Raw genomic sequence first — 27,959 nt, 5'->3', positions numbered from 1 at the left:
TTAATATTAATTTATATTTTTATATATTATTAGTTAATTAACCTTCAGTTCAGTTCAGTTCAGTCACTCAGTCGTGTCCGACTCTTTGCGACCCCATGAATTGCAGCAATGAATAAGGCTACTATTAATATCAAGAAAAACACTGGAAGAAGAAAAGAGCAAAATATTAACAGAAGTGGCACACTGGTGATTTGTTTTTCTTGCTACTTGTTTTGTATTTTTATATTTGTCATATTTCCTAGAGTGAGAAGATCAGGACAGTTCAGTCGCTCAGTCATGTCTGACTTTTTGCAACCCTATGACTAGAAACAAAGCATATGGATTTGAAAGAGATGTCATCAAGTTGGAGTGATCTCAACTAACATTAGGGGGTAAGTGAGGACATTCTGAAAAAATGATCACTTTATGTAGATATGTAGATCAAACAGAGGACACGTTCAGTTCAGTCGTCCCCTTCTCCTCCTGCCCCCAATCCCTCCCAGCAGCAGGGTCTTTTCCAATGAGTCAACTCTTCGCAAGAGGTGGCCAAAGTATTGGAGTTTCAGCTTCAGCATCATTCCTTCCAAAAAACACCCAGGACTGATCTCCTTTAGGATGGACGGGTTGGATCTGCTTGCAGTCCAAGGGACTCTCAAGAGTCTTCTCCAACACCACAGTTCAAAAGCATCAATTCTTTGGCACTCAGCTTTCTTCACAGTCCAACTCTCACATCCATACGTGACCACAGGAAAAACCATAGCCTCGACTAGACGGACCTTTGTTGGCAAGGTAATATCTCTGCTTTTCAATATGCTGTCTAGGTTGGTCATAACTTTCCTTCCAAGGAGTAAGCGTTAGGTGGATGTAAAGCCTCACTGAGCGCCTGCAGCTTTTTTTCTAGTAATAAAAAGGGCAAAACGGCCGTAAACAACAAGAGCTCATCCTCCGGCCCTCGTGAAAAGGTCTGTGTCTCATCAAACTTCAGTCTGGATTAGGTTTCAGTGAAATAGAAAGGGTGAGTGGCTTTACTCCAGCCAGATGTAAACCACCCAGAGCCCGCACATGAGGGCTACCCCCGGCCCTTTGCCCAGATTTAAGGGACAACAATCATAGACATCCCTTACCCAGAAATGATCAATAATAACATTAGTACCAAAAGGCTTTCCCAGTGAAACCCCAAATCCCAGCCTCTCCCACTCAGGGCTGAGTTCTGCCTAGAAATGAAAGGAATGAACCCTCCTTACCGGCAGAAGCACAGGAGGGGCCACGAGCCTGGAGAAGGGCAGCCCCCTTTGATGCCTAAGACCCCATCTTCACCAGGAAGTTTCATCCGTTTCATGTGGGTTATTCAGACATTAAGTACATGAGGTGTTTCGGCCACCCTGAGGACCATTGTCTCAAGCAGGAAGAGATAAACAAGTCTCCCCACTTCAGAAAGATGGGGTGATGGGAGATTCGGGGCCTCCCAAAGCATATGGATTTGAAAAGAGATGCCATCAAGTTGGAGTAAGCTCAACTAACATTAGAGGGTAAGTGAGAACATCCTGAGAAATGATCACTTTATGTCAATATGTAGATCATCCTGAGGACTGTAGCCCACCAGGCTCCACTGTCTATGGGATTTCCCAGGCAAGAATACTGGAGTGGGTTGCCTTTTTCTTCTCCAGAGGATCTTTCTGATCCAGGGATCGAACCATCTTCTCTTGCATTGACAGGTGAATTCTCTACCACTGAGCCACCACGGAAATCTGTGTCCATTGCTACTGCTTATTATTCATGGAGTGTGTTCTACATGTTACACAAAAATGATGTCCTTAGTAACCCACATCAACCCTACAGGCATTATCATCCCCACCTTACAGATGAGGGAAATGAGGCACAGAGGAACGAGTGAGGCCTAGACTCCAATCCAGGTCATTCTGACTTCACCACCAGAGACGATGGTTGCATTCAGGGAGAGACGTCACCAAACAGTCCTGGCGGGTTCTTTAGGCAGGATGCTCAGCATATTCATTTCCTGTGGTCACAAGTCACCACAAATTCAGTGGCTTAACACAGAAATAGAGTTCAGAAGTCTGAACGAGATCCCACTCAGCCATAGTCAAGGTGTTGTCAGAACTGCATTTCCTTCTGGGGACTCCGGGGAGAATCCATTTCTTTGTCCTCTGCAGCTTCTAGAGGGGCCCACACTCCTTGGCTCCTGGCCCCTTCCACCACCTTCAAAGCCAGCAGTGACCAATCCAGTCTTTCTCACAATGACATGTCTTTGTTTCTCCTTCTTCTGCCCCCTTCTTCTGATGTCAGGACCCTGGTGAATACCCAGGGCTGCTGCTGCTGCTGCTAAGTCACTTCAGTCGTGTCTGACTCTGTGTGACCCCACGGATGGCAGCCCACCAGGCTCCGCCATCCCTGGGATTCTCCAGGCAAGAACACTGGAGTGGGTTGCTATTTCCTTCTCCAATGCATGAAAGTGAAAAGTGAAAGTGAAGTCGCTCAGTAAGTGTCCGACTCTTCATGACCCCATGGACTACAGCCTACCAGGCTCCTCCGTCCATAGGATTTTCCAGGCAAGAGTACTGGAATGGGGTGCCATTGCCTTCTCTGATACCCAGGGCACACCTAGGTAATCCAGAGCAATCTCCTTGAAGTCTGCTGAGTAGCAACCTTTGTTCCATCTGCAACCTGAATTCCCCGTTGCAATGTAACGTAACACATTATTCGCAAGTTCAGGAGATTAGCATGTGGACACCCTAGGTGTGTGTGCTGGTGGGTGGGGGGGACACTCTTCTGCCACCACACTCAGAGACATTGTGACTGCTTGGAGTCACCAAACCCAGAGTTTCATTCTCACCTTCTCGTGGAGTTTGAAAAAACTGATTCACCCTGACCAAAAATGCCAAGAAACTGATTCCTCAGCTAGGAGCATCAGTGATTTATCACAGTGGGAAGGGCCCCTGTCCTGGTCTTGGTGGGGTTAGAAAGACCCAACTGAGACTATTCACCCATTCTTACTTACATTTACTGTTATCAAAGGAATACCTGCTCAAAGAAAACAACCAAACATCAGAGAAGTGGGTAACTGTGGGGCCCCATAGTGTGCTCATCAGAACCTGTCTCCGGCTCTCGCTGGACACAGGCTGGCCTTCTTTTCCCAGCCTCCCCTGCGGCCCAGTGTTGCCACGTGACAGGTTCTGGCCAATGGGAATGAGCAGAAGGGAAGTGCGCCACCTCCAAGCCTGGCCCCAGGAATCCTCCTTAGTCATCCTCCTGGGACACCAAGTACGGAAAAGGGCAGGCTCGGGATGCAAATGGATCACTGCTTGGAAGAGAGAGGTACATGGGCTGGGACTTGAGTTTGACATGATGAGCTAGAAATAAAGTTCTACTGTGTGTGCCAGGCAGCTTTGGCATTCAGTTACATCAGCTATCATCACCTTAACAAGTACTGAGACACTTCAGTTTCGTTCAATTTTTCAGAATTATTTCTACCAAGTAAATATAAAGCATATACTTATAAGACAAATATAGAAATTGTATCTTGATACAAATGCTGTTTTTGCAACTTGTTTTTCTCACTTAGCAGTCAGCCAAAGGCATCTTTCAGTACATGTAGATCTACTTAGCTGGTTTTTCTTTAAAAAAAAAAAAATTCTTTATTGAGGTAAAATTGATTTGCAAATAAATGCACATATTTAACGTGTACAATTTGATGAGTTTGGACATATGCAAACTCTAAAGATAATAAACATATCCAGGGGCTTCCTTGGTGGTTCAGTGGTTTAGACCCTGCACGTCCAAGGAAAGGGGCATGTGTGGGACCCCAGGTCGAGGAACTAGATCCCACGATCTGAAACTAAGTGTTCATATGCCACGACTGAAGAGCCCACATGTGCAGCAGCTAAGACCAGGTGCAGCCAAATAAATAAGTAAATACAAATAGATGTGGTTTTTTAAAAATTTTATTTATTTATTTTCGGCTGCACTGGTTCTGCATTGCTGTGATCGGGCTTTCTCTAGCTGCGGCAAGTGGGGGCTACTCTCTAGTTTTGGGGTACAGGTTTCTCATGGCGGTGACTTCTCTTATTGCTGAGCATGGGGTCCAGGGCTCATGAGCGCAGTTGCCCTGAAGCATGTGGAATCTTCCTGGACCGGGAATGGAACCCATGTCCCCTACATTGTCAGGCAGATTCTTAATCACTGGACCACCAGGGAAGTCCCCAAATAAATATTTATTCTAAACTGTTTTTAAAAAGGACATATCCAACACTTCACAGGGTTTCCTGTATGTGTGTGTGTGTGTGTGTGTGTGTGTGTGTGTGTATAATTGACATGAGAGCTACCTTCGTAACACATTTTGAAGTCCACAACACCATATTGTTAACTACAGACACTATTGTTTCTCAGACTTTGGGCTAAGACTAAGTGTAGTATCTACTTTGTCTTTTTAATGGGATTGAATTTCTTGGGGGTAAGGTTGTCCTGTATTTACCTGGCCAGTACCCACATAGATATTGGACCTTGAGCTTCATTACACTCTCAGTGTAACTGTCAGGCAAGAATATTGGAGTGGGTTGCCATCTCCTATTCCAGGGGATCTTCCCAACCCAGGGATTGAACCCAGATGTACTGCACTGCAGGCAGATTCTTTACCATTTGAGCCGTCAGGGAAGCCCTAGATATTTCAAATGACTCTAGTTTTTTGATATTATGAATGACACTCGCCATGGGTGTTCCTGCAAATCTATCTTTGCACAGCCTCGTGTAGATTTCTAAAGGCTGTGTTCCTACCTGGAGAAACTGCTGGGGCCAAAGCCTCGCTCATACGCCCATTTTGAAGGACTAGCATCAAACCGCTTTCCCCTAAGTTTGTACCAATGTCAACTCCAGTGAATAGTGAATGCAAGTGCCTGTTTCCCCAAACCCTCGCCGGTACTAGGTCCCATCCAGGTGTTTCATTTCTGCCAACATGTTAGGTAAGAAATGGTAGCCTGTTTCTTTTGGCATGCCTTGGTGCCCCTCATGAGTATTAGTGAGGTATAACAGTGGTTTGTATTTCTGCTTTCATGATGAAGTATTTTGGTGAGTGTAGAACAACTGTTTAGGGAATGGGTGATCCCGGGGGACGTCTATGTGACAGAAACACTCAAAAGACTGCGTCTGACCCGCCATGGAGCCCGCGCCTGATGGCTACATGTTCATGCTGCCTGGAGCGGGATAAAGGATGGCCACATCCTCCCTGTGGGCTTGTGACTTCTTTTAACAAATAATTATTAAATGCCTACTGTGTACCAAGCACTGGTTAGGTATCGGGGATACAGAGGAGAGAGAGACTAAGATAGGGCCACTGCTGCACTCCATCCTTGCTAAAAGACAGTGATTTTGTTCAAGCTTCAGACAGCACTGTGGTGGATCCTTCCCCATGCTATGCAGGGTGCAGGTCCTTGACTGCCTGAATATTCAACCTGATCTCATTCCCTGGGCCACGTGACTAGCTGGAATAAGAACATGTGACATCATTCTGGCCAATGAGATGTTCAGGGATGCCGGACCGGGGGCTTTGGAGAAAGTTTTCTTTGTGTCTAAAGAGGGACACAAGTCTGGACCCTTGCAGTCAGGAGCTGCTGCCAGTATTTTGGCACCAGGAGGTCAGCCAGGCCCAGAGGACAACTTGATCACTGGAGGCTGGTAGAGAGGAGAGATGGGGGCTCTCTGGACCCTGGATGTTCTTTCTGAGCCACTGGATTAGCCCACAGTAGAGTTCTTCTGTTTATTGTGATGGCAACAAAAACAATCCTTCCTGATTGACCTCTGTATATCAAGTCTCCTGTTACTTGCAGCTGAAAACAGGCTTTTTATCACTGAACCCTCAACCAGCGAGGCAACGGTTCACACAACAGACACAGACTCTGAGAATAAACAGGAGTTTGCACCACTCCAGTACTCTTGCCTGGAAAATCCCATGGACGGAGGAGCTTGGTGGGCTGCAGTCCATGGGGTCGCTAAGAGTCAGACACGAAAGACTTCACTTTCATGCACTGGAGAAGGAAATGGCAACCCACTCCAGTGTTCTTGCCTGGAGAATCCCAGGGACAGCAGAGCCTGGTAGGCTGCCGTCTATGGGGTCACACAGAGTCGCACACGACTGAAGCGACTTAGCAGCCCCAACAGGAGTGTTCCAGGCAGACAGAGTTGCACGTACCTACAGGTGATACGCTTTATGCCTGAGAAGAAGCTGTATTCAGTTGGTGTGAGGAGCGCTAAGAGATGAAAATGGAGACAAGATGGGGCTGGCATGAAGGGTTTTGTGGACCATCATCAAAATCTTGACCTGCATCCTGATGATATCAGTGAGCCACCGAAGGTCTGAAAATGGATTGAAATGGTCTTTGGATTGGCTGCCATGGGAAGGAGAGACTGGAGGGTGAAGAGGAGAGGCCGCGGGACCATTGGAAAGCTACTCTCATGCACTTTTTGCCTTGAATTTCCGTGGCTTCCTCCTCAGGGTGGTGGTGGCCTCTCTCACCTTCCGTGCTCAAGTTCCAGGAAAATAACTCAAGAACTCTGAAAGTTGAATATTACCTTCTGTGTGCCAGGCTCTGCCAGGAGACCCAACCCTGGTCCTCCAGACACCGAAGACCAATAGACAGAACCTAAGTGTCCACTGAAAGATAAAGAAAGAAAGTGGGGTGTATACATAGAAAGGGACATCATTCAGCCTTTAAAAAAGAAAAAAAGGAGGGGATTTTGACACCTCATCCAACATGGTAAAACCTTGGAGATATTATGCTGAGCAAAACAGATCAGTCGCAAAAGGATAAATACTGCGTGATTCCCCTGATACAGGTTCCCAGGGTGGTCAAACTTACAGATACGCAACGTGCAATAGTGGTTGCCAGTGGACCCGGGGGTGAAGGAAGAATGGGAAGTTAGTGTTTAATAGGTACAGTTTCAGTTTGGGAAAATGAAAACATTCTGGAGATAGTTGATGGTGATGGACGCGCACTGTGAATGGACCTAACGCCAGTGAACAGTACACTTAGAGGGTTAAAATGGTGATTTTCATGCTGTGAATATTTCACCATAAAAAAGAACGAAATGATGGCATTTGCAGTAACATGGGTGGATCCAGAGATTATCATACTAAGTCAGTCAGACAGAAAGACAAGTATCACATGATACCGTTTAGATGTGGAATCTAGAATACGATATTTATACAAATGAACTTGTTGACAAAGCAGAAAGACTTATAGGCATAGAAGACAGACTTACGGTTACCAAGGGGAAAGTGGGCGGGGGACAAACAAGGAGTTTGGGATTAACAGATACGAACTGCTTTCTGTGGAACAGATCAACAACAGGGTCTCCTGTATAGGCAGGGAACTTGGCTTTTGTTAAACGATTATGAGACAATTATACTATACAATCAAATCAACGTTTGATCCCTTGAGGAACAATAGGATCATCTTCATCTCATTTTGTTTGCTTTGTTTTGTTGCTTCCGTAGTAAGCAAACGATATCCTTGCACAAGTTTCCTTATACACTGATGAGAAAGCGTCTTGATGGACACCTCAAAGTAGAATTGGTAGGTCACATTTTAATGAACATCTTTTTACTTTAGTGAAAGTGAAAGAAAGTGAAGTCGCTCAGTCGTGTCCAACTCTTTGCAACCCCATGGGCTGTAGCCTACAAGCTCCTCTGTCCATGGGGTTTTCCAGGCAATAGTCCTGGAGTGGGTTGCCATTTCCTTCTCCAAGGGATCTTCCCAACCCAGGGATCGAACCCGGGTCTCCCGCATTGTAGACAGACGCTTTACCGTCTGAGCCACCTACTTTAGTAGGTATTGCAAAATCTTCTCTAAGGAGACTGTACCCTTCTTACATACCCACTAGCAAATATTATTAACATTTTTGCTGAATTTTTTAGCATCATTTTTGCTAAATTGATGGATGTGAGTTTTTATTGTTGTTGTAATTTGCATGCTTTCATTCCTAGTAAGGTTGGGCATTTTTTCTGTAAAGTTGCCAAATAAACCATAGGAAGCCAGGATGTGGATATACAGGGAGTGGAGGAAACACAGGACATGCTGCTAAGTCACTTCAGTCGTGAATGACTCTGTGCGACCCCACTGACTGCAGCCCACCAGGCTCCCCCACCCACGGGATTCTACAGGCAAGAATACTGGAGTGGGGTGCCATTGCCTTCTCCGAACACAGGACATACTTACCCTAAAAACTTGTGTTTTTATGTCTTACATTTTTATCTGTTAAATTCTGTGAACTGCCAACTCAACTACTTTGCTTATTTTTCTGTTGACTTTTTAGAAAATTCATTGGGGGATGGAGTTCATATATTCTGGACCCAAGAGGTCCATTTTATGAGTTCTAAATATTTTGTCCCCATCTGTGGCACATCTTTTACTGGATATGTTGTGTCTTTGGTCACATAAAGGGTTGGGTTTTTTATATAAATATAATTTCAGTGTAGTCATACAGATGTGAAGGCATTTCTACCATGTTATCTTCTTTTAAAAGAGCCTTAAATCTGTCTGGAATTTATAACTATATGTGGTGTGAGGCAGCAACTTTCACATTTTTCCATACAGATAGCCATCTTCCCCTACAGAATATGTTAGACAGTTAGAATAACTGTCCATCTTTTCGTCACTGATTTGTAGGGCTCCTCTGTTTTTTCTGTATTTCCATGCTTACTTAGGTCTAATCCTAGGCTCTCAATCCTGCTGGTCTGTCTGCCTCTGCCCCTCCAAAACACACTGCTTTACTACTACTGATTTAGCAAATAGAAATCACTCCACTTTTATCCCCAACTGTTTGCTCTTCTAGGCTAAATGTTCTTCAATATGAAAAGTTTCCCCAATGTGACAGCAGAGATTTAGTTCCAGAGGAAAAACTATTATCAGCCCATACCAAAAAAAGCCCTTTTCTTTTGTATCAGAGTGTCAAAAAGCGGTCTCGCAACATAGCCGTCAGGCACAGAGGCTTTGAAACCAGGTTACAGATTTCAGTTCCTGGCTCTGTTCCTTTCTAGTCCTCTGACCTTGAACTTAATGTGTGTATGCCCCCGTTTCCATATCTTAAAATGGGGATGAAAAATAGAATCCACTGCACAGAGCCATCATAAGGGTTAAACTAGTTAACATGTACAAAGAACTTTTTACCTACTCTTAGGTAATTTGTAAACACAGAATTAATTGACTAAGGGCTTATGCTCTGATGTCAGCCTGCCTGGAATAGAACAGCCCTCTTCACTCATTTATTAAAACAACAACAACAACAAAAAAAACAAACGAATTCTTTTGTGAAATATGTCACAGAAGAGGCTATGAAGTTAAGGTACGGTAGATCCTCTATCCAAGAATTATAAAGGGCTTCCCAGGGGGTGCAGTGGTAAAGAATCTGCCTGCCAATGCAGGAGACACAGTTTGATCCCTGGGTTGGAAAGATCCTCTGGAGAAGGAAATGGCAACCCACTCCTGTATTCTTGCCTGGGGAATCCCATGGACAGGGGAGTCTGGTGGGCTACAGTCCACGGGGTCACAAAGAGCTGGACACAACTGAACAACTGAGCGCTCAACAACTACAAAGCAAACACCCATATAATCACCATCCAGCAAAGAAACTGACCATTGTCAACAACCAGGAGTCCCCCCTGTTCCCTAACCACCCTCCTCACCACCACCCAGGTGAGTACCGTGAAGACTCTCAGTATAACCAAAATGCCAGTTGCTCTAATTACTCTCTTATCCCTATTAATTTTTTTGCATTAAAACCTACTTTGTCCACTATATATGCAACCACACCACTACTGTTTTTATTGAGATTATATTGGACATGTTGTGTAAGTTTAAGGTGTAACACATAAAGCTCTGATACATGCATGCTGCAATACGATTGCCATGGGAGCTAATACATCTATCATGACACATAATTATCATTTCTCTTTGTGTTTGGAACAATTAAGATCTAGTCTCTTGCTTCCCTTGTGGCTCAGCTGGTAAAGAATCCACCTGCAATGTGGGAGACCTGGCTTCAATTCCTGGGTTGGGAAGATCCCCTGCAGAAGGGAAAGGCTACCCACACCAGTATTCTGGCCTTGTGAATTCCATGGACTGAACACATGGGGTCACAAAGAGTCGGACACAACTGAGTGACTTTCACTTTCACTAGTCTCTTAGCAAACTTTAATATCTATAATACAGTCTTGTCCACTCATTACCTTTGAGGGTTTAATATTTACATAGGACAAGTTTTTTATTCTTGTTTTTTAGTATGACTTTACATTTTAGACGTCTTTTGTAAACAGCCCATATCTTCATTTTAAAATCTAATCTAAAATCTTTATTTTTTACCTAAAGTAATTGGCCTATTAATTTTAATGCATTTACTAATATATTTGAGTTTAAGTCTACCATCCTTTTTTAATTCTTCTTATTTAGCCTACTTGTTATGTTTCTTTTTATTTTTCTTCTTTTTTCCCCTTGGATGGATTGAACATTTTTATGGTTCCATTTCTCTTCTCCACAATTAGTATCAGGCCTTCCTTATGCACTCCTCAGACTCTCTGAGTTACTATCCTAGAAATTGTTACACGCATCCAAAACTTGCCAGGACCCACTGTAAATGCATATCAGAGCCTCTTTCTAGACCATGAAAGAAGCTTACACCTCTTTAACTCAATTTATTCAATGTTTCAAATACATGCTATTGTTGTGGTGTATGTTTTTATTCTTTTTATTTTATTCATTTTATTACAATAAAATGTATTTTAAGAATACATTCAGTTCAGTTCAGTCGCTCAGTCGTGTCCGACTCTTTGCGACCCCATGAATCGCAGCACGCCAGGCCTCCCTGTCCATCGCCAACTCCCAGAGTTTACCCAAACTCATGTCCATCCAGTCGGTGAAGCCATCCAGCCATCTCATCCTCTGTCGTCCCCTTCTTCTCCTGCCCCCAATCCCTCCCAGCATCAGGGTCTTTTCCAATGAGTCAACTCTTCGCATGAGGTGGCCAAAGTACTGGAGTTTCAGCTTCAGCATCACTCCTTCCAATGAACACCCAGGACTGATCTCCTTTAGAATAGACTGGTTGGATCTGGTTGCAGTCCAAGGGACTCTCAAGAGTCTACTCCAACACCACAGTTCAAAAGCATCAATTCTTCGGTGCTCAGCTTTCTTCACAGTCCAACTCTCACATCCATACATGACCACAGGAAAAACCATAGCCTTGACTAGATGGACCTTTGTTGGCAAAGTAATGTCTCTGCTTTTGAACATGCTATCCAGGTTGGTCATAACTTTCCTTCCAAGGAGTAAGCGTCTTTTAATTTCATGGCTGCAGTCACCATCTGCAGTGATTTTGGAGCCCAACAAAATAAAATCTGATGCTGTTTCCACTGTTTCCCCATCTATTTCCCATGAAGTGATAGGCCCAGATGCCATCCATGATCTTAGTTTTCTGAATGTTGAGCTTTAAGCCAACTTTTTCACTCTCCTCTTTCACTTTCATCAAGAGGCTTTTGAGTTCCTCTTCACTTTCTGCCATAAGGGTGGTGTCATCTGCATATCTGAGGTTATTGATATTTCTCCTGGCAATCTTGATTCCAGCTTGTGCTTCTTCCAGCCCAGTGTTTCTCATGATATACTCTGCATAGAGGTTAAATAAGCAGGGTGACAATATACAGCCTTGATGTACTCCTTTTCCTATTTGGAACCAGTCTGCTGTTCCATGTCCAGTTCTAACTGTTGCTTCCTGACCTGAATACAGGTTTCTCAAGAGGCAGGTCAGGTGGTCTGGTATTCCCATCTCTTTAAGAATTTTCCATAGCTTATTGTGATCCACACAGTCGAAGGCTTTGGCATAGTCAATAAAGCAGAAATAGATGTTTCTCTGGAACTCTCTTGCTTTTTCCATGATCCAGCAGATGTTAGCAATTTGATCTCTGGTTCCTCTGCCTTTTCTAAAACCAGCTTGAACATCTGAAGTTCACGGTTCATGTATTGCTGAAGCCTGGCTTGGAGAATTTTGAGCATTACTTTACTAGTGTGTGAGATGAGTGCAATTGTGTGGTAGTTTGAGCATTCTTTGGCATTGCCTTTCTTTGGGACTGGAATGAAAACTGCCCTTTTCCAGTCCTGTGGCCACTGCTGAGTTTTCCAAATTTGCTGGCGTATTGAGTGTAGCACTTTCACAGCATCATCTTTCAGGATTTGAAATAGATCAACTGGAATTTCATCACCTCCACTAGCTTTGTTTGTAGTAATGCTTTCTAAGGCCCACTTGACTTCACATTCCAGGATGTCTGGCTCTAAGTGAGTGATCACACCATCATGATTATCTGGGTCTTCAAGATCTTTTTTGTACAGTTCTTCTGTGTATTTATTAGGCATTGTTATATTCTCTTTATACATAATCACTGTTTGTTTTATCTCTTCTTTACCATTTTCTTTTTCATTCCTTCTTGCATTTCTAACCTTCCAGTTATAATCAACTTTCTTTGGCCTGAAATTCCTTTAGAATTTCCTTAATGGCAGAGGGTTTTGTCTGAACAATCTTTATTTTGACTTTATTCTTTTTGAACAGTAAGAAAAATTTTTGGCATAAACAATGGAAAAAAACTAGTATTATGAAGCTGTCTACCCATCACAAGTTTCATCAATTACCACCTCAAGAACAATCCTATTTTCTTCGTCTCCACCCCCTGCCACATCCTCCTAAATTACTTAGAGGCAAACACCAGACATCATACTATTTCGCCTGTGACTATTTCACAATCATATCTTTTAAAATATTTATTTATTTATCTGGCTGTGCTTGGTCTTAGCTGCGGCATGCGGGATCTAATTCCCTGACCGGGGATCACACCCAGGCCCCCTGCATTGGGAGTGCAGAGTCTTAGCCGCTGGACCATGAGGGAAGCCGCTTTATACGTATATCTTACCAGAAGGAGACTTCCTATTTTTTAAAATTGGTATTTATTTATTTATTGGGTACATCATGAAGCACGTGGGATCTTAGTTCCCAGATAAGAGATAGAACCTGCACCCCTTGCATTGGAAGCACAGATGGAATCTTAACCACTGAACCAACAGGGAAGTTCCCAAGACTCTCTTTCTAAACACAGTCATCTTATCTACTCCCAAAATATCACTGATGGATATCGATGAAACTTGTGGTAGTCATTTTCCAGTATACACACATATCAAATCAGTGTGTTGTACACCTTAAACTAATACAATGCTACATGTCAATTATATCTCAACACCAGAAAAAGAAAACAGGGGGAAAATTCAGTAAAAACTCCTTACATCATCATACATCTTGCCAGTGTGCACGTGTCCCCAGTTGTCCTGTTCATTTTTGTTTTTACAGTTTATCTGTTTGAACTGGCAAGTAAACAAGTTCTGTGTATTATTATTGGCCAATTTGTCACTTCAGGGTCTTCTATCCATTTCCTCCTCCATCTTCCTCTTTCTTGCATTTTGTGGCTGTTGTTATTGAAGAAACAGTCTGGATTTTGCTAATTGAACCTCTATTCTGTCATTTAACACATTTCTCTTATTCTCTGTGTTTCCTGTCACTGGATCTGGAGACTTAATCAAACTCAGGTTCAATTATTTGGCAAGACTGCTTCACAGGTGAGCTTGTGTTCTTCCATCAGGAAGCACATAATGTCCGTGGTTTCTCTTGGACACATAACTAGGGTCTGAGGGTCACCACCTACATCCATGAATTCCTTAGAGGTTGAAGAATGGTGACATTCTAATGCTAGTCCTACTTCACTAATTAGCTGGAATACTTTTGTGAAGAAAAACATTTCCTCATCAATCACTGGGCTTCCCTGATAGCTCAGTTGGTAAAGAAACTGTCTGCAATGCAGGAGACCCCGGTTCAATTCCTGGGTCGGGAAGATCCCCTGGAGAAGGGATGGGCTACTCACTCCAGTATTCTTGGGCTTCCCTGGTGGCTCAGCTGGTAAAGAATCCACCTGCAATGCAGGAAACCTGGGTTCAATCCCTGGGTTGGGAAGACCCCGTGTAGAAGGGAAAGGCTACCCACTCTAGTATTCTGGCCTGGAGACTTTCATGGACTGTGTAGTCCACAGGGTTGCCAAGAGTCCATGGAGCAACTTTCACTTTCACATCATTTGGTAATCCTGAAGGCAAAATAATTGATTTCCCCTGCCGGAGTCCAGCTCCAGCAGCCAGGGAATCAGCCTGAAGGGGTGAGCGGTGTCGGTGGACAATGATGTAGTTTCTGACTCATAGTACGGAACTACATGTTTATTTCAAGCTTCAGGTTCTCTTTTATACTTTGACAAAAGCATTAGGTCAGAGGTTTGACATTTTCAGTTTTCCCCACCCAGATTTACTGTCTCCAGAAATCATTGTTGTCCTACAAACAGAGTTCCTGCTTCAGCGATTCTCTCACAATCAGCTTTACTATCTATTATCTACTTTCTCTTATGTGTCCTATACTTAACTTGTGATTACATTGTAACTCATGCTACATTCCTTAGTTTATTTCTTATCTTCCTAAATCCTGTTTGCCCCTAGCATCTTAAGATCACTATCTCCTAAAAAGGTTTCTAGCTATTCTTAATTATTCTTAAACCCTAAGCTCAGCAAACTTCTTTTTCCATAAACATTCCCCTCACAAACAGGCCTCAGATAACAATCCTTCCCATGGCCTCAAGCTGTGGCCTGCGTGCTCATCCTGGAACATTCTTTGTAAAGATCCTTGAACAAATGTCAATGGTTACTTTATAGATTATTTTCTGGGCACAACTGCAAAAGGCTTTGTGCCTTCTCATGCTCCTCTCAAGAACAATAAGCACCCTAACATTCTTTCCAGCCAACTCAACCAAAGAAAGGAAAGAACAAGTCAGAATCATAAGGCCTAACTCCTTCATCCCAGGTCCATGCCTGTGGGACAAGGAGAGGCGGTTGGGGGCCGTGCCTCCATTTTGTCAGTAATGCCCAACACGGCTCCCGACATTCCCCCCTTTATTTAGCATTTCCAAAATAAGTTAGTCCCTTGCTATCTCCCAAAGGTGATTCATGAGATTTTTTAATAGCATTATAGATTTATGTATAGTCCATGGGTTCGCAAAGAGTCCATAAGGTTGCAAAGAGTCGAACATGACTGAGCGACTTTCACTCACTCACGTAGATTTATGCAATTAAACACATTTGACGTGCTTCAAACCACTGCAGTTATAATAGCAGCAGCAGCAGCATAGCCCGTGGGTTTGCAAAGAGTCCATGGGGTTGCAAAGAGTCGAACACAACTGAGCGACTTTCACTCACTCACATAGATTTATGCGATTAAACACATTTGATGTGCTTCAAACCACTGCAGTTATAATACATACTGATGCACCAACTGTTCCATCTATGGTCAGTATGAGCTTAAATAAATGGGCATCAGGGTCCTTTTGAGTTCTTCTTCTTTTTCTCCTTCTCCTTCTCTCCCTCTTTCCCCCCTCCCATCCCCCATCTCCTCCTTCTTCCCTCAGTTGTATCCCACTCTTTGCAACCCCACAGATTGTAGCCCACCAGGCTCCTCCTCTGTCCATGGGATTTTCCAGACAAGAATACTGGAGTGGGTGGCCATTTCCTTCTCCAGGGGATCTTCCTGACCCAGAGATAGAACCCAGGTCTCCTGCATTGCAGACTCTTTGCCATCTGAGCTACCAGGGAGTTACCCTAGTAGTCCTTAATAGCTTCTTTGCTTTCTGGTGAGAAAAGATATTCCAGCCCCCACCCCCACCCCCCAGTACATTTCTCAAAAGTTCCCTGGTAACTTTCAGTGGCCAGTGGTATTTAAAGGCCACAATCTGGGCAGCAGGGGTGCTTCTTACAACTGGGCTAGTCATTGTTTCTGGACTTTTCTGTGGACAGAATTAGGAAATCTGTTCTTATTTTTAAGATTAAAAAATATCACAAGAAAAATATTATGAGTTGATGTTCATATTTCCAATTCAAATTTGAGAGTACAGGTTTTCACTTAATCTCATCAAGCATGTTCTCACATCAAAGATCATGGTCCTCCCTGACATCAGCATATTTATTCACTTGCTTTATCCTACACGTGGCCAGGACAAGGGTGAGGCAGGTGAGACACAGATGGTGTAAAATTTAAGGCGGCCTCACTCTCAGGGTTGTGTAGGTGATGGGTGCCTCCTTCTATTGTGAGCCCTAAGGGTCTCACTAACCTCACCCATGGTTCTGGCCCTGATTCCATTCTATACACACAACAGTCTCAGAGTAATAATACCAACATTAGCACCGACAATATGACTAGTAGGAACAGCCTAAGGTGCTGTTGTTGTTCGGGCAGTTCTTTATTCCTCGTCTGCACTCTATTCAGGATGTGTAGCAGATTACTATGCTTAAAATGCTTAGAATAATTCCTTTCTATACCACTGGTCCACTCTGACACACAGTTGGGCTCCTCTGTTTTATTTTACTTTTAATTGGAGGGATTAGTTCTTAAATTTCATTGTGTTCTATAACTATTAAGAGATTTACAAGATAAGTCATATTTACAAGATAAAGGTATTCAAAGACATCTAACTTCCATCCACATCTCTGTTCCTTCTGCCCACATGTAATCTTTCTAAGAAAATACATGGTCGTCCCTTTTTTGTAATATAAACACATACATGCATATGTGTGTGTCTCACAATTTCAGATAAGAGGTAGCGTGCCATACATACTTGTTGTACTTAACACACCTTAGGAATCATTGCTCAGGCTTCATTTGTGGATGTGTCATGATTTATTCAACCAGTTTCCAATGGATGAATTTGGGTTATTTCTGGTCTTTTCTAATACATATAGTATTGCAATAAATAATCTAGTGCTTTTGTCTTTTTGTATTTTTAACTTTGCTTGAAGAATATTCTTCAATATGCTCGAGGGATGTTTTCACTAAGGGTATAATTGTAGCTTGACATTTAATTTCCTTCATCACAGTGAAGAAGTAACTAAAATATCTTCTGGTACAATTATTGCTAACAAGCCAACACTCAGTCTAAATGGCTCCTTTGAAGGTAATTCTTTTTGCCTTTGGCTGCTTTTAATAAACTTTTCTCTTTTTCAGTGGCTTTTTGCAGCTTCACTATAATATTTCCGAATAGAGATTTCTTTACATTTGTCTTACTTGAGATTATTTTGACTTTTGAGATTGGTAGATGGGTATCTTCCTTCAATTCTGAAAAATCCTCAATCATTATCTCTTCTAATATTGCCTCTTACTCTCTTTTTCTTATATTTTATCTATGATGAAATATAGGTTGAATCTTCCAGCTGCATCCTTTAATATTTATCATTACTTCTATAATTTTCATTTTTCCTTGCTAAAGGTTTCATATTTTTTTATGACTTGTTTTGAGTTCACAAGTTCCCTATTCTGATGTGGTTAATCTACAATTAAACCACTCATTGAGCTATTCAATTTTAGTTACTGTATTTTTTTCCTCCCTAAAATTCTATTTGGTTCTTTTCCAAATATTCTATAATACTTTTAGAGTTCTTACCTGGAGTAGGAAGTGGCAACACACTCCAGTATTCTTGCCTGGAAAATTCCATGGAGAGAGGAGCCTGGTGGGCTACAGTCCATGGGGTCACAAAGAGTCGGACACGACTGAACACATATATAGTTTTTTGTGTTTTTTTTTTCACAGATATTTTCAAGCCCACATTTCATTTCTTTAAGCACAGCAAGCATCAGTATTTTATTCTCTGGGTCTAATGATATCAATATCTCAAGTCTTTGGGAAATCTCTTTCTATTGGTTCTCACTCCTTTCACATTTCCTTATGCATTTGGTTATCCTGTGCATATGAAAAATTAATCATACAAATAACTTGAGAACAGTAGGGCAGTGCTCTTCCTCATAAGAGATTTTTTTTCCAGAAAATATTTTTGTTTACTTCTACAGAGAACCTGGAGGCACAGATAATCTGAGATTACCCTAATTGAATTCAAGGGTGGAGATTTCCCTGGGCTACCTGCTAAAGCAAATCTGAGTTGCAAGGCTGCTCAGACTACTTTACTTCTTGCTTACCCGTATAATGAAGTTATAGATATTTGAGGTTCCAACTTGGAAGAAAAGAGTTATCAGTTTTGTAACTGATTCTGCTAGATTAACAAATGACCTCACTTCTCTGAGTTTTCACCTTCTAGATTTTGGCTCAGTACTTCATCATTGTCTTGTCAACTTTTTAATGCTTTTAACAAAATGAATTTAAATTTCACTCAGCTTTTTTTAAGTTGTCACCAGTAGGAGGGCGTATCCAAATTATTTAGCTTGCCATTAACAACAATGGAAGTTTATGTGTATTCTCGTAAGTTTTAGAGATAGATGTCTACAAGCCAAGGAATTCCAGGGATTTCTGAAAGTCACCAGAAACTAGGAGAGAGGCATGGAATGGACTCTTTCCTCAGAGCCTTCAGAAAAAACCAACCCTGTCAACACATAAACTCCGGAGCTGGAGGACTCCACCACCACCGGCGGCCACGAGAAGTCAGGCCACCCATGTGCTCCTCGCTCTAGATTCAGAGGTGTGTGTCTTGAGTCATGCCTCCTCTTCTTTTTACCTTTTGGAATCTCATAATGGCCATTGAACAAATATATAATGAACACCTACCATTTGCCCTGTGCTGTTCCCAGTGCTGGGGACACACCACAGTGAAAAATGAAGACAAAAATCTCTGCCTTCCTGAAGCTTTCATTCTAGTGAATTTCAGTTCAGTATCTTGGCACTTTGGCTCCTTCAAATCCCCCCCTGTTATAATGACCCTAGACATTCCCTGGAGGAAAATTAAGAGAGTTCTGGGGTGATAATTTAATAAATGAAGAAATGCTGAATGCTGTGATACAGCCAGTTCCAAAGGAAACAAGGGGAGTGAATTATCCTTTAGGACCTCATTCTTTAAGCAAGGATTTAAGGACAGCTGCCTCAACACTCACTGAAACCACTTTAAGCTCCTTCACCTTTTCCCCTTCTTTACATGTTTCTCTTTTCTTTCCTGACCTGGGAGCTCCCTTTTATATCAACTACAATCAAACAGCTCTACTCCAGTCCACTGCAGGGATTGAAGGCAGACCAAAGTAATATTTTAGACGATTAATAATATGGAGATGGTATTGGATTAAAGCATTATTGCTTTGCAAACTATTATTGCATATACCAAGGTTTCTTTTCCAGCATATATATCAAAACCAACCAAAGAACAAGACATCTACATTTATTTTTAAAAACCTCCATGATGTATGCATATGGAATCCATAAATGGAACACTCACACATTAAACCTACCACTCAGAATCATTTTGTGCATAGAACATGTACAGCAATTACTTAGTGCCCGGGATAAATAGTCTCAGATTATCTCGCAGAATCTGTGTCCACACCCATGTATTTGGCACTGGTTGTATCTCGTTCCAGGTCACCTTGTAGAGTCTTTTCTCTAAGCTGTTGGATCTCAAAGTCCAGTGTCATCTAGATCAGTTTAGGTGGGTGCTTTTAAAAGATACAAATTCTCCTTAGAAGTTGTGATTTAGCATAATTGAGGTTCTGCGTTTAACCAGCTCTCAAAGCGATTCTGCAGAGAAGGCAATGGCACCCCGATCCAGTACTCGTGCCTGGAAAATGCCATGGATGGAGGAGCCTGGTGGGCTGCAGTCCATGGGGTCGCTAAGACTTGAACACGACTGAGCGACTTCCCTTTCACTTTTCACTTTCACGCATTGGAGAAGGAAATGGCAACCCACTCCAGTGTTCTTGCCTGGAGAATCCCAGGGACGGGGGAGCCTGGTGGGCTGCCATCTATGGGGTCGCATAGAGTCGGACACGACTGAAGCGACTTAGCACCAGCAGCAGGAAAGCGATTCTGATGCAAGGAAGCCCTGCTCCTGGGTGTTCTCCTCAGTCCTGGCTCGTTGCTTGGTCACATGTGGCCTTTTCCTTTTAATTTACATCTGGTCTGTACTTGGCCTTTTTGGTAAACCTAATCCAGAAGCTCTTTACTTGCTCCTGTCAGTGACAGCAGCTCTCCTATATCCCGGGGTATACTCCTAGTCTGCTGAGTTTAGCCCTAGCACCTACTATTACCAGGAGAGTCCAGACCTCCTGGGAGGCGTGAGATTGTCTTTCCAGAAAGGTCTCTCTGGTCACCTGCAGAACTGCAAAGCCAAGCACAGCTGTCAGTTTGGGATGGGTTCTAAGGTCACTCCTGGTATCGACATAAATCACCAGAAACACCCTGGGCTAAATTAGCTAAGTCGCTTCTGTCGTGTCCAACTCTGAGACTCTATGTACTGTAGCCTGCCAGGCTCCTCTGTTGATGGGATTCTCTAGGCAAGAATACTGGAGTGGGTTGCCATTTCCTTCTCCAATCATGTAAATTTCAAAACCAAGTATTAAGAATATAAATAACTTCATTTTACTGAGAACTACTTACCAGAGGCCTTCTGCATGGGTTTTTAGACGTCTAGAGCTATTTCCATGGGGCTGGGAACATGAACACTGAGGTGAAGGGGTGTGGGGGACACAAATCACAAAGGTAGAATGAGCTTGTGTGATTTTGGAAATAGGCCCGTTTCTTCTCGGAACAATCAAGCATACCTTCACTCTTCACAGCTGAGGATGCTCTATTGCAAAACTCTAGGGGAAAGTCAATGAAAGCGTTGATAAGAAAGCAAAGAGCTGCAGCCATTTATACATGCCCCAAGGACTTACTGAGTGCCTACTATCTGTCAGGCGGCCCAGGAGATACCATGGTAACAAAACCAGGCATGCTGTCTGTTTTCATGAGTCTCAGAGTCTACCAGGGTAGACAGACGTGAACTAACTAATCAAATAAATAAACAGTGATCAATGTCAGCAAGTAGACAGTCAATGGTCAAAGTCATGGACCCTTGGGCAGGGAGCTAACGGTCAAGGAGCACTGATGAGGGCTATGACACAGAGTTGCTATATGTGCAACCATGTCCCAGATGGTCCAGAAAATAATAATCATACTGATGTATGTGTGTGTATATATATATATGGATAGATAAATCAATGAATAACATGATAGAGCAAATGATGTAAAACGTGAACATTTGGGGAATCGGGGTTAAGGATGTACATAAGTTCTTTGTACTATTTTTGCAACTTTTTTCCCCTAAATCTGAAATTATTCAAAAATTAAAAGCTTTCCAAAAAAAATCAAGAAAAACTTCAACGCTGCCCTCATGCCTGTTCTGGGGTAGAGGGTGCTCAGAGGGAAGAGGAAGGAGAGCGATCTGAGGTCAGATCTTAGAATTGGCACACCGACCCCGGGGCTGTGCCTCCATGCAGACAGAGTCGTTTCCGGCTGGCAGGGAAGGGTGCTGACAGTGAGAAACATTATTTCTGGCCCTTTTCCAGCGCGGGTGGAAACGAGAGGAAACAGTGAAAGCTCTGTGAGGCCGAGGAGCTCGTCCCTGAGGACTGGCGCCGGGGAACGGCAAATGAGGCGTGGGCAGGAGGTGGGGTCCTGGCGGCCTCTGTGGACCAGCAGTGCTTGCTGGGCACAGCGGGGGCCTCTGCCCAAGGCTCTGCCCCACCACAGGGAGGGGGCACAGCGGGGGCCACTGCCCAAGGCTCTCCCCCACCACAGGGAGGGGGAGGGGGCGCTGGAAGGGGCTGGGAAGAAGGGAAGGGGAGAACTAACACTTGCCCGGCACCTCCTCTCTGCCACGCGTGGCTCTGGGTGGTTTACCTAGGCTACCTCGCTAATGCTCATAGTAAGTTTTGAGATAACCTCTGCTATTATCCCTCATCCCATGGAGATGTGGAAATAGAGGTTTAGAGGCGTAAGGAGAGAGATTCTGTTTGGGGCAGTCTAGGGGAATAGATCTACTGACTGACTTTTATGCTCAAAGCAATTTTAAACAGCTGGTCAAAATAATAATTTTTTTAAAATTAATCAATGATCTCACAAGAAAGTATGGAAAACTCAGGAGCCAAAAAAATAAGTGAAATCAGGAATCCAGAGTGGTGGACAGGGCAGGAGGCTGCCTTTCTCCTTGAGGGCATTCATTTGTCAAGTCATACGAAGCCTAGCTTTGGTTCTCATGGGCTGATAGAGATGAGAAACAAGAGTGAACGCCCAGAGCCCACGCAAGACGGGGCACCGCTAGAAGACCCCAGCCTCACACAAAGCTTGAGCTCCAGTGGCATCTCCACCAGGTTAGGGAGAAACTAAAGGCAGAACTCACCACTCACCATCCCACTAAAGCCTGGAAAGAAATCTTAGCACTGAGTGGAGAGGAAAAAGCATTTTCTAGAAGATACCATAAGCCCAAACTGACGTTAGGTGGTTTTGAAGCTTGAATTCACATTCCCTGGTGAAACTGAAATATTTCAAGCTGAAGTTTTAACGTATCCACCCAGAGATTTGGGAATGAATGGAGAAGCAGGAAGAAGCAAAATTTCTCTTCTTTTCCTGGATATTCAAAAGTGAAAAGGTAAACAGAAAAAAAAAATAATAATGTGGACTCTAGGATATTAACCAAGCACTCGAAAATGTAGACTAGCAAATGCAAAGATTTGCAGAAGGTGTGAAGATGAAGTACAGCAGAAATTGCTTGGTGGGGGCTGGCAGAAAGTTGAATAGCGAGCCAGCCCAGGTGTGGCCAATCTCCAAAAACTCCAGCAAAAATACTTTACCTTTAGTTGAGAGCTCATTTTAAAGAAGAGTTTCTCAACCTCAGCGCTACTGACATTCTGGGTACACAATTCTTTGTCATACGGGCTGATACATTATAAGATGTTTAGCAGCGTCCCTGGGCTCTACCCACTAGACGACAGAAGCATCAAGGCCCACGCCAAATTGTGGCAACCCGAAATGTTTCCAGACATTGCGAAATATCCCCTGAGGGGGAAAACCACCGCTGGTTGAGAACCACCGGCCTAAAATAATAAACCTAGATCCCTTGAATTCAACACAAGCTGCATACAGATGTGAGAAGCACAGAGGAGAGACGTCGAAGACTCATTGTGGTCTGGTGGGAGGTGGAGGGAGACAACTAACACACAGAGAAAATGGCATAACATCGCAGCGACAGCAGCCCTCAGCAAAAGCGAGCCAAACTACGCTGCCGGAAGAGCCTTCTACACGCAGCTGGGGGCATGAGAATCCAGCTCACTCAAGGGATGACATTTTTTTTTAATTGAGTGAGCACAGGAACAATACAAAGACCCTTCACAAAAGGATGGGAAATGCCATTAAACCTATCAGTAAAGAACACTGGCCAGGACTTCCCTGGTGTTCCAGTGGTTAGGAGTCTGCCTGCCAATGCAGGGGACGTGGGCTCGATCCCTGGTCCGGGAAGATTCCACAGCTGCAGGGCAACTAGCCCTGTGTGCCACAGCTAGAGAGCAGTGCCTACTTGCCAAAACGAGAGAAAGCCCACGCACAGCAGCACACCCAGAGCAACCAAAAATTAATTACCTTTTAAAAGCCGTGTTAACTCTTAAAAAAAAAAAAAATTGGCCAGAAAAAAAATGTTACCACAGGACAGATGAAAAATTTGACCAAACATTGCTTTATGAATTAACAGATCCTATATAACAACCATTCCAACCAGTCCATTCTCCTCACAGAAACCAGAATCATCTTTTAAAAATGCAAATCAGGCCTTGTCACTCCACCAGGTCGGTTTCTCTAAGCTAGGGCCCCCTTGAGCCTACAGAAGGAAGAACCTGATGCCCCCATTTCTTCCTGGGGACCCTCCCTCTGCATGGGTCCTGCCTGCTCACAGCGCAGAAGGAACCTTTACACTGAGGGAAGCTACAGAGACCTAGAGCTGGAGATGCGCGTGGGATGGTGGGTGCGGAGCAGGGAGGTGAAGGGCCTTCCGAGGCTCTAACAGTGGTTGTAGAAGCAGGCTTGAGCTCTGCATCTGCAGTGTAGGTACACTTAGCAATTTTAGTACATTGAGAACAACTGTGACGGTCAAGAGTCTGTCTTTTGGACAAAGCTTTTATGAATTGGGGTGTTCATTTGTTTTAATTTTTTTTCCCTAGATTAGTTTTTTAAGTTTATTTTTCATTGAAGTGTCAGGTCAGTTTATTTCTCTTCCTTTGTTCTTGTCTTGTTGCAACAAAAATTAAGAATGACGAACTAAAGGGTTTAAAACAAAAGCCAAGTTATAGCTCAGTTCAGCCCAAGGAGACAGATCTTTTATTAGACAGACACTTCAAATACATGGGAGCAGGCCAACCCCAAAGGAGTCGTCTGTTTTATGAATTAACAAATCTTAATAAAACCATTGCCTCTGTGAGGGAAGAGCACAAAGCAGACATCTAATCAGGCAGTGAAGAGATGGCAAGACAACGAGGAGAGGCGAGACAAGAGCTGGAGGAACTGAGGGCAGAAGCATAAGGAAAAAGAAAATAACTTCAGAGATGAGGAAGCAGTCAGGAGGAGGACCTAGACACAGAAAGTAGAAACAGACGGTATAAACAGGGAAAGTGAATAGAATAAGACAAAATGTAGAAAGTGTTTTTTTTTAATGAGAGAAAATGATAAATATAGGAAAAGGACATGAGAGAGCCAACATACACATAATTGGAGTCTCTAGACAAGAAAAACAAAACAATAAAATACAAAAAAAAATAGAACTAAAGGAAACTTTCTTGAAATAAAAGATATAAATTTACGTAAATGATACTATGTGTACCAGAGAAAGTTCACCTAGAACTGAAAATTCCAAGACTCCCTTAATAAGATTATTGGACTTTAAAGATAAAGAAAATATCCCGTGAGCAGACAGGCCCCCCAGAACAACACTCATTAAAGGATAAAATCAGGCTAGCCCCAGCAATTTTCAATGCCAAAACAGTGGCACAATACTCATGGGATATTTAAGGGAAAACGTGTACGCCAAGGATTTTATATGCTGTCAAGCTGTTCCTCAAGTATAAAAGCTCCAAACATTTTTTAGGCATGCAGGAACCCAGGGAATACTGTTCCCATGATCCCTTCTTGAGAAAAACACCAGAGAACAAACTGTAGACCACCAAGTGGCGACTAGGGAAACCACAGCAAAAGGACCAGGAGCAAGCACTGAATATATTTAAATGTAGAGCAGCGACAAGAAATGCGGACATCTGAGTGTAAATTCACGTATGCCATGACAACATAGAAATGACACATCTAATAAAAAATGGGGTGGAGGAGAAAGAGAAGCTATGTTCTCTGATGGTCCTGTCTATCTGTAGGAGCTGGGACTTAAAGATCATCACACACTGAGAAATCGAATAATATATTTAACACATTTATTATAACATTTAATAATACAAATTCAGTTCAGTTGCTCAGTCATGTCCAACTTTTTGCAACCCCATGGACTGTAGCATGTCAAGCTTCCCTGTCCATCACCAACTCCCAGAGCTTGCTTAAACTCATGTCCATCAACTCAGTGATGGCATCCAACCATCTCATCCTCTGTCATCACCTTCTCCTATCCTGCCTTCAGTCTTTGCCAGCATCAGGGTATTTTCCAATGAATCAGTTCTTCATATCAGGTGGCCAAAGTATTGGAGCTTCAGCTTCAATAACACAAATATAAACATATATAGAGATCATTTTGCATTGTGTTGAGAGAGAAATGGGGAGGTGGGAAATGTACCAATTTTTCATTGTTCATTCTGGGATAGTGATAGATACTGTCTATATAGAACTAAGTGTTCTATATATAACACTATGATTATGAAGGTAAACACTAGAAAAAAAAAAGAAGGCTTCCTAAATAAGAATCTTAACTGCTCTGACTGGAACTCCCAGTGCAATACCGAACAGCAAGGATAAAAGTAGGCATCCTTGTTTTGTTTCTGAACCTAGTTAGGGAAACTTTTGGTCTTTCACTGTTGGGAATGATGTGAGCCATGGGCTTTTCATAAATGTCCTTTCCCATGCTGAAGAAATTCCCTTTTATTTTAGTTACTGAGCGTTTTTATTATAAAAAGCTATTGGATTTGTGGAACTAGCTTTGCATTCCTGGGATAAATCCCATTTGGTCACGGTGGTGTTGTTGCTCAGTTGCTCAGTCGTGTCCAACTCTTTGCAACCCCATGGACTGCAGCACGTCAGGATTCCCTGTCCTTCGGCATCTCCCAGAGCTTGTTCAAACTCATGCCCATTGAGTCAGTGATACCATCCAACCATCTCATCCTCTGTCGTCCCCTTCTTCTCCTGCCTTCAATCATGGTGTATAATCCTTTTAATGGGCTGTTGGATTCAGTTTGCTAGCATTTTGTTGAGAATTTTTGCATCGATATTCTTAAGAGATATTGGTATGTAGTTTCCTTTACTTGTGGCGTTTTGTCTGGCTTTGGTATCAGGATAATACTGGCCTTATTGAATGAGTTAGATAGTGTTCCCTCCTTTTCTAATTTTTGAAGGTTTGGAGAAGTATTGGTATTAATTCCTTTTTAAATATTTGAAAGAATTCAACCGTGAAGTCATCTGGCCTAAAAATGTTCTTTGTTGGAAGATTTTTGATTACTGATTCAATCTCTAGTTATACGTCTGTATTTAAACTAATTAAAAAATATATATGTATTCAGATTAAATCTCAAAGTAAAATTAAAATCAACCCTTCACTGTACGCAAGGGCGTATGGGGCTTCCCTGGGGGCTCAGATGGTGAAGGATCGGCCTGCAGTGCAGGAGATCCAGGTTCGATCCCGGGGTCGGGAAGATCCCCTGGAGAAAGGAATGGCAACCTACCCCAGTATTCTTGCCTGGAGAATTCCATAGACAGAGGAGTCTGGCGGACTACAGTCCATGGGGTCATGAAGAGTCAGACTTCTGACTGAGTCTGAGTCAGACTTTTGACTGTTAGTCAGACTGAGAGACTAACACTTTCTTCAGCAGATGCAAGAGATATACCGATAGAAAGAGGTTGAAGCTAAAAGACAAACAAAGGCATTCTAGTCAAATATGTAATAATAATGATGGCTAACAGAAGTCATTATCTCATTATCAAACAAAGGACAATTCAGGCCAAAGCATTAAAAACAATGAAAAGGAGTTAAGCTATGTATCAGGGTGCCACTCAAATGCAGATATAACTATTATAAATATCTGTGCAGCAGATAATCCAGCAGCTCCATTCACCAGGACTAGTTACAGTCATACAAGGAAAATCAGAGCACGTGAGAAGTCAGACATGGAAATTCATCTCTCTCATGGTGGTCTCAGGGGCAGAAAAGCAAAGATCATGTATTCAGTAAGGCAGCTCTGCTCAACACAAAAGACTTACAGAAGAAATAATTTTATTTTTCTCACCTGTAACAGTCCAGGATGCTAGACAGCTCCACTCACTCAATAGTTCATGGACCCACATTCCTTCCACGTTTCCCTAAGACCACAAAGCAACATCAGCTTTGTAGAACTCAAGTTACCACCGTATCTAGGTTGCTTCTGGAGGGAGCAAGGAGAAATTGTGGAGCTGACATGCTCATAATCTCAGACCTGGGTCTGTAAGTGGGAAATACTACTTACATTCATATTTTATTGGAGGAAACTTGTCACTGGATAAACCTAAAGAGAGTGGGGTGAGCTGGTAGTGGCCCGGCTTCATGCCTAGGAAAGTGGACAGATCTCAGGGGATCACTAGCAATCTGTGCCAAAGCCCATCCCTCTGGGTGCCCACTACCCCATGAGGAGGACACCCTCAACCATCCTCCACGGGCCATACGCCAAAGTCTGTCCAGTTACAATACTGGCGATCCCTCAGTGATACACAGACCTCTCCACCTGGCCCAGATATGGTTCCTTGTAGTCCGATGGCCTGGAAGCCAAAGACAATTTGTTTGTCCCACCCTCCTGACCAATAGGCAGGAATAAAACAGAGAAAGGAAGACCACAATAAAGACCTCCATCCAGAGGACAGAGCATGGACAGTACACAGTAGTCCCAGG

General features: G+C 43.0%; 1 long non-coding RNA gene across 4 annotated transcripts in view; it reads right to left on the bottom strand.

Moving 5' to 3' along the window:
• The window catches only part of LOC109570054 (uncharacterized), a 33,916-nt gene continuing 5,957 nt past the window's right edge, over positions 1-27,959 (bottom strand). The window contains exons 3-4 of one of the 4 annotated variants that reach the window (XR_011570923.1): positions 26,764-27,397; positions 1-25,584 (exon numbers count right to left, since the gene is read on the bottom strand). This is a non-coding gene — a long non-coding RNA (uncharacterized lncRNA). Of the gene's footprint in view, positions 27,398-27,959 lie in introns of all 4 variants that reach the window. The other 3 variants (XR_002182423.2, XR_002182424.2, XR_011570922.1) reach the window with 3 other exon arrangements.

This window comes from Bos indicus, chromosome 15 (genome assembly GCF_029378745.1).
Source record: "Bos indicus isolate NIAB-ARS_2022 breed Sahiwal x Tharparkar chromosome 15, NIAB-ARS_B.indTharparkar_mat_pri_1.0, whole genome shotgun sequence".
NCBI lineage: Eukaryota > Metazoa > Chordata > Mammalia > Artiodactyla > Bovidae > Bos > Bos indicus.
This window is presented reverse-complemented; position numbering and strand designations above follow the sequence as displayed.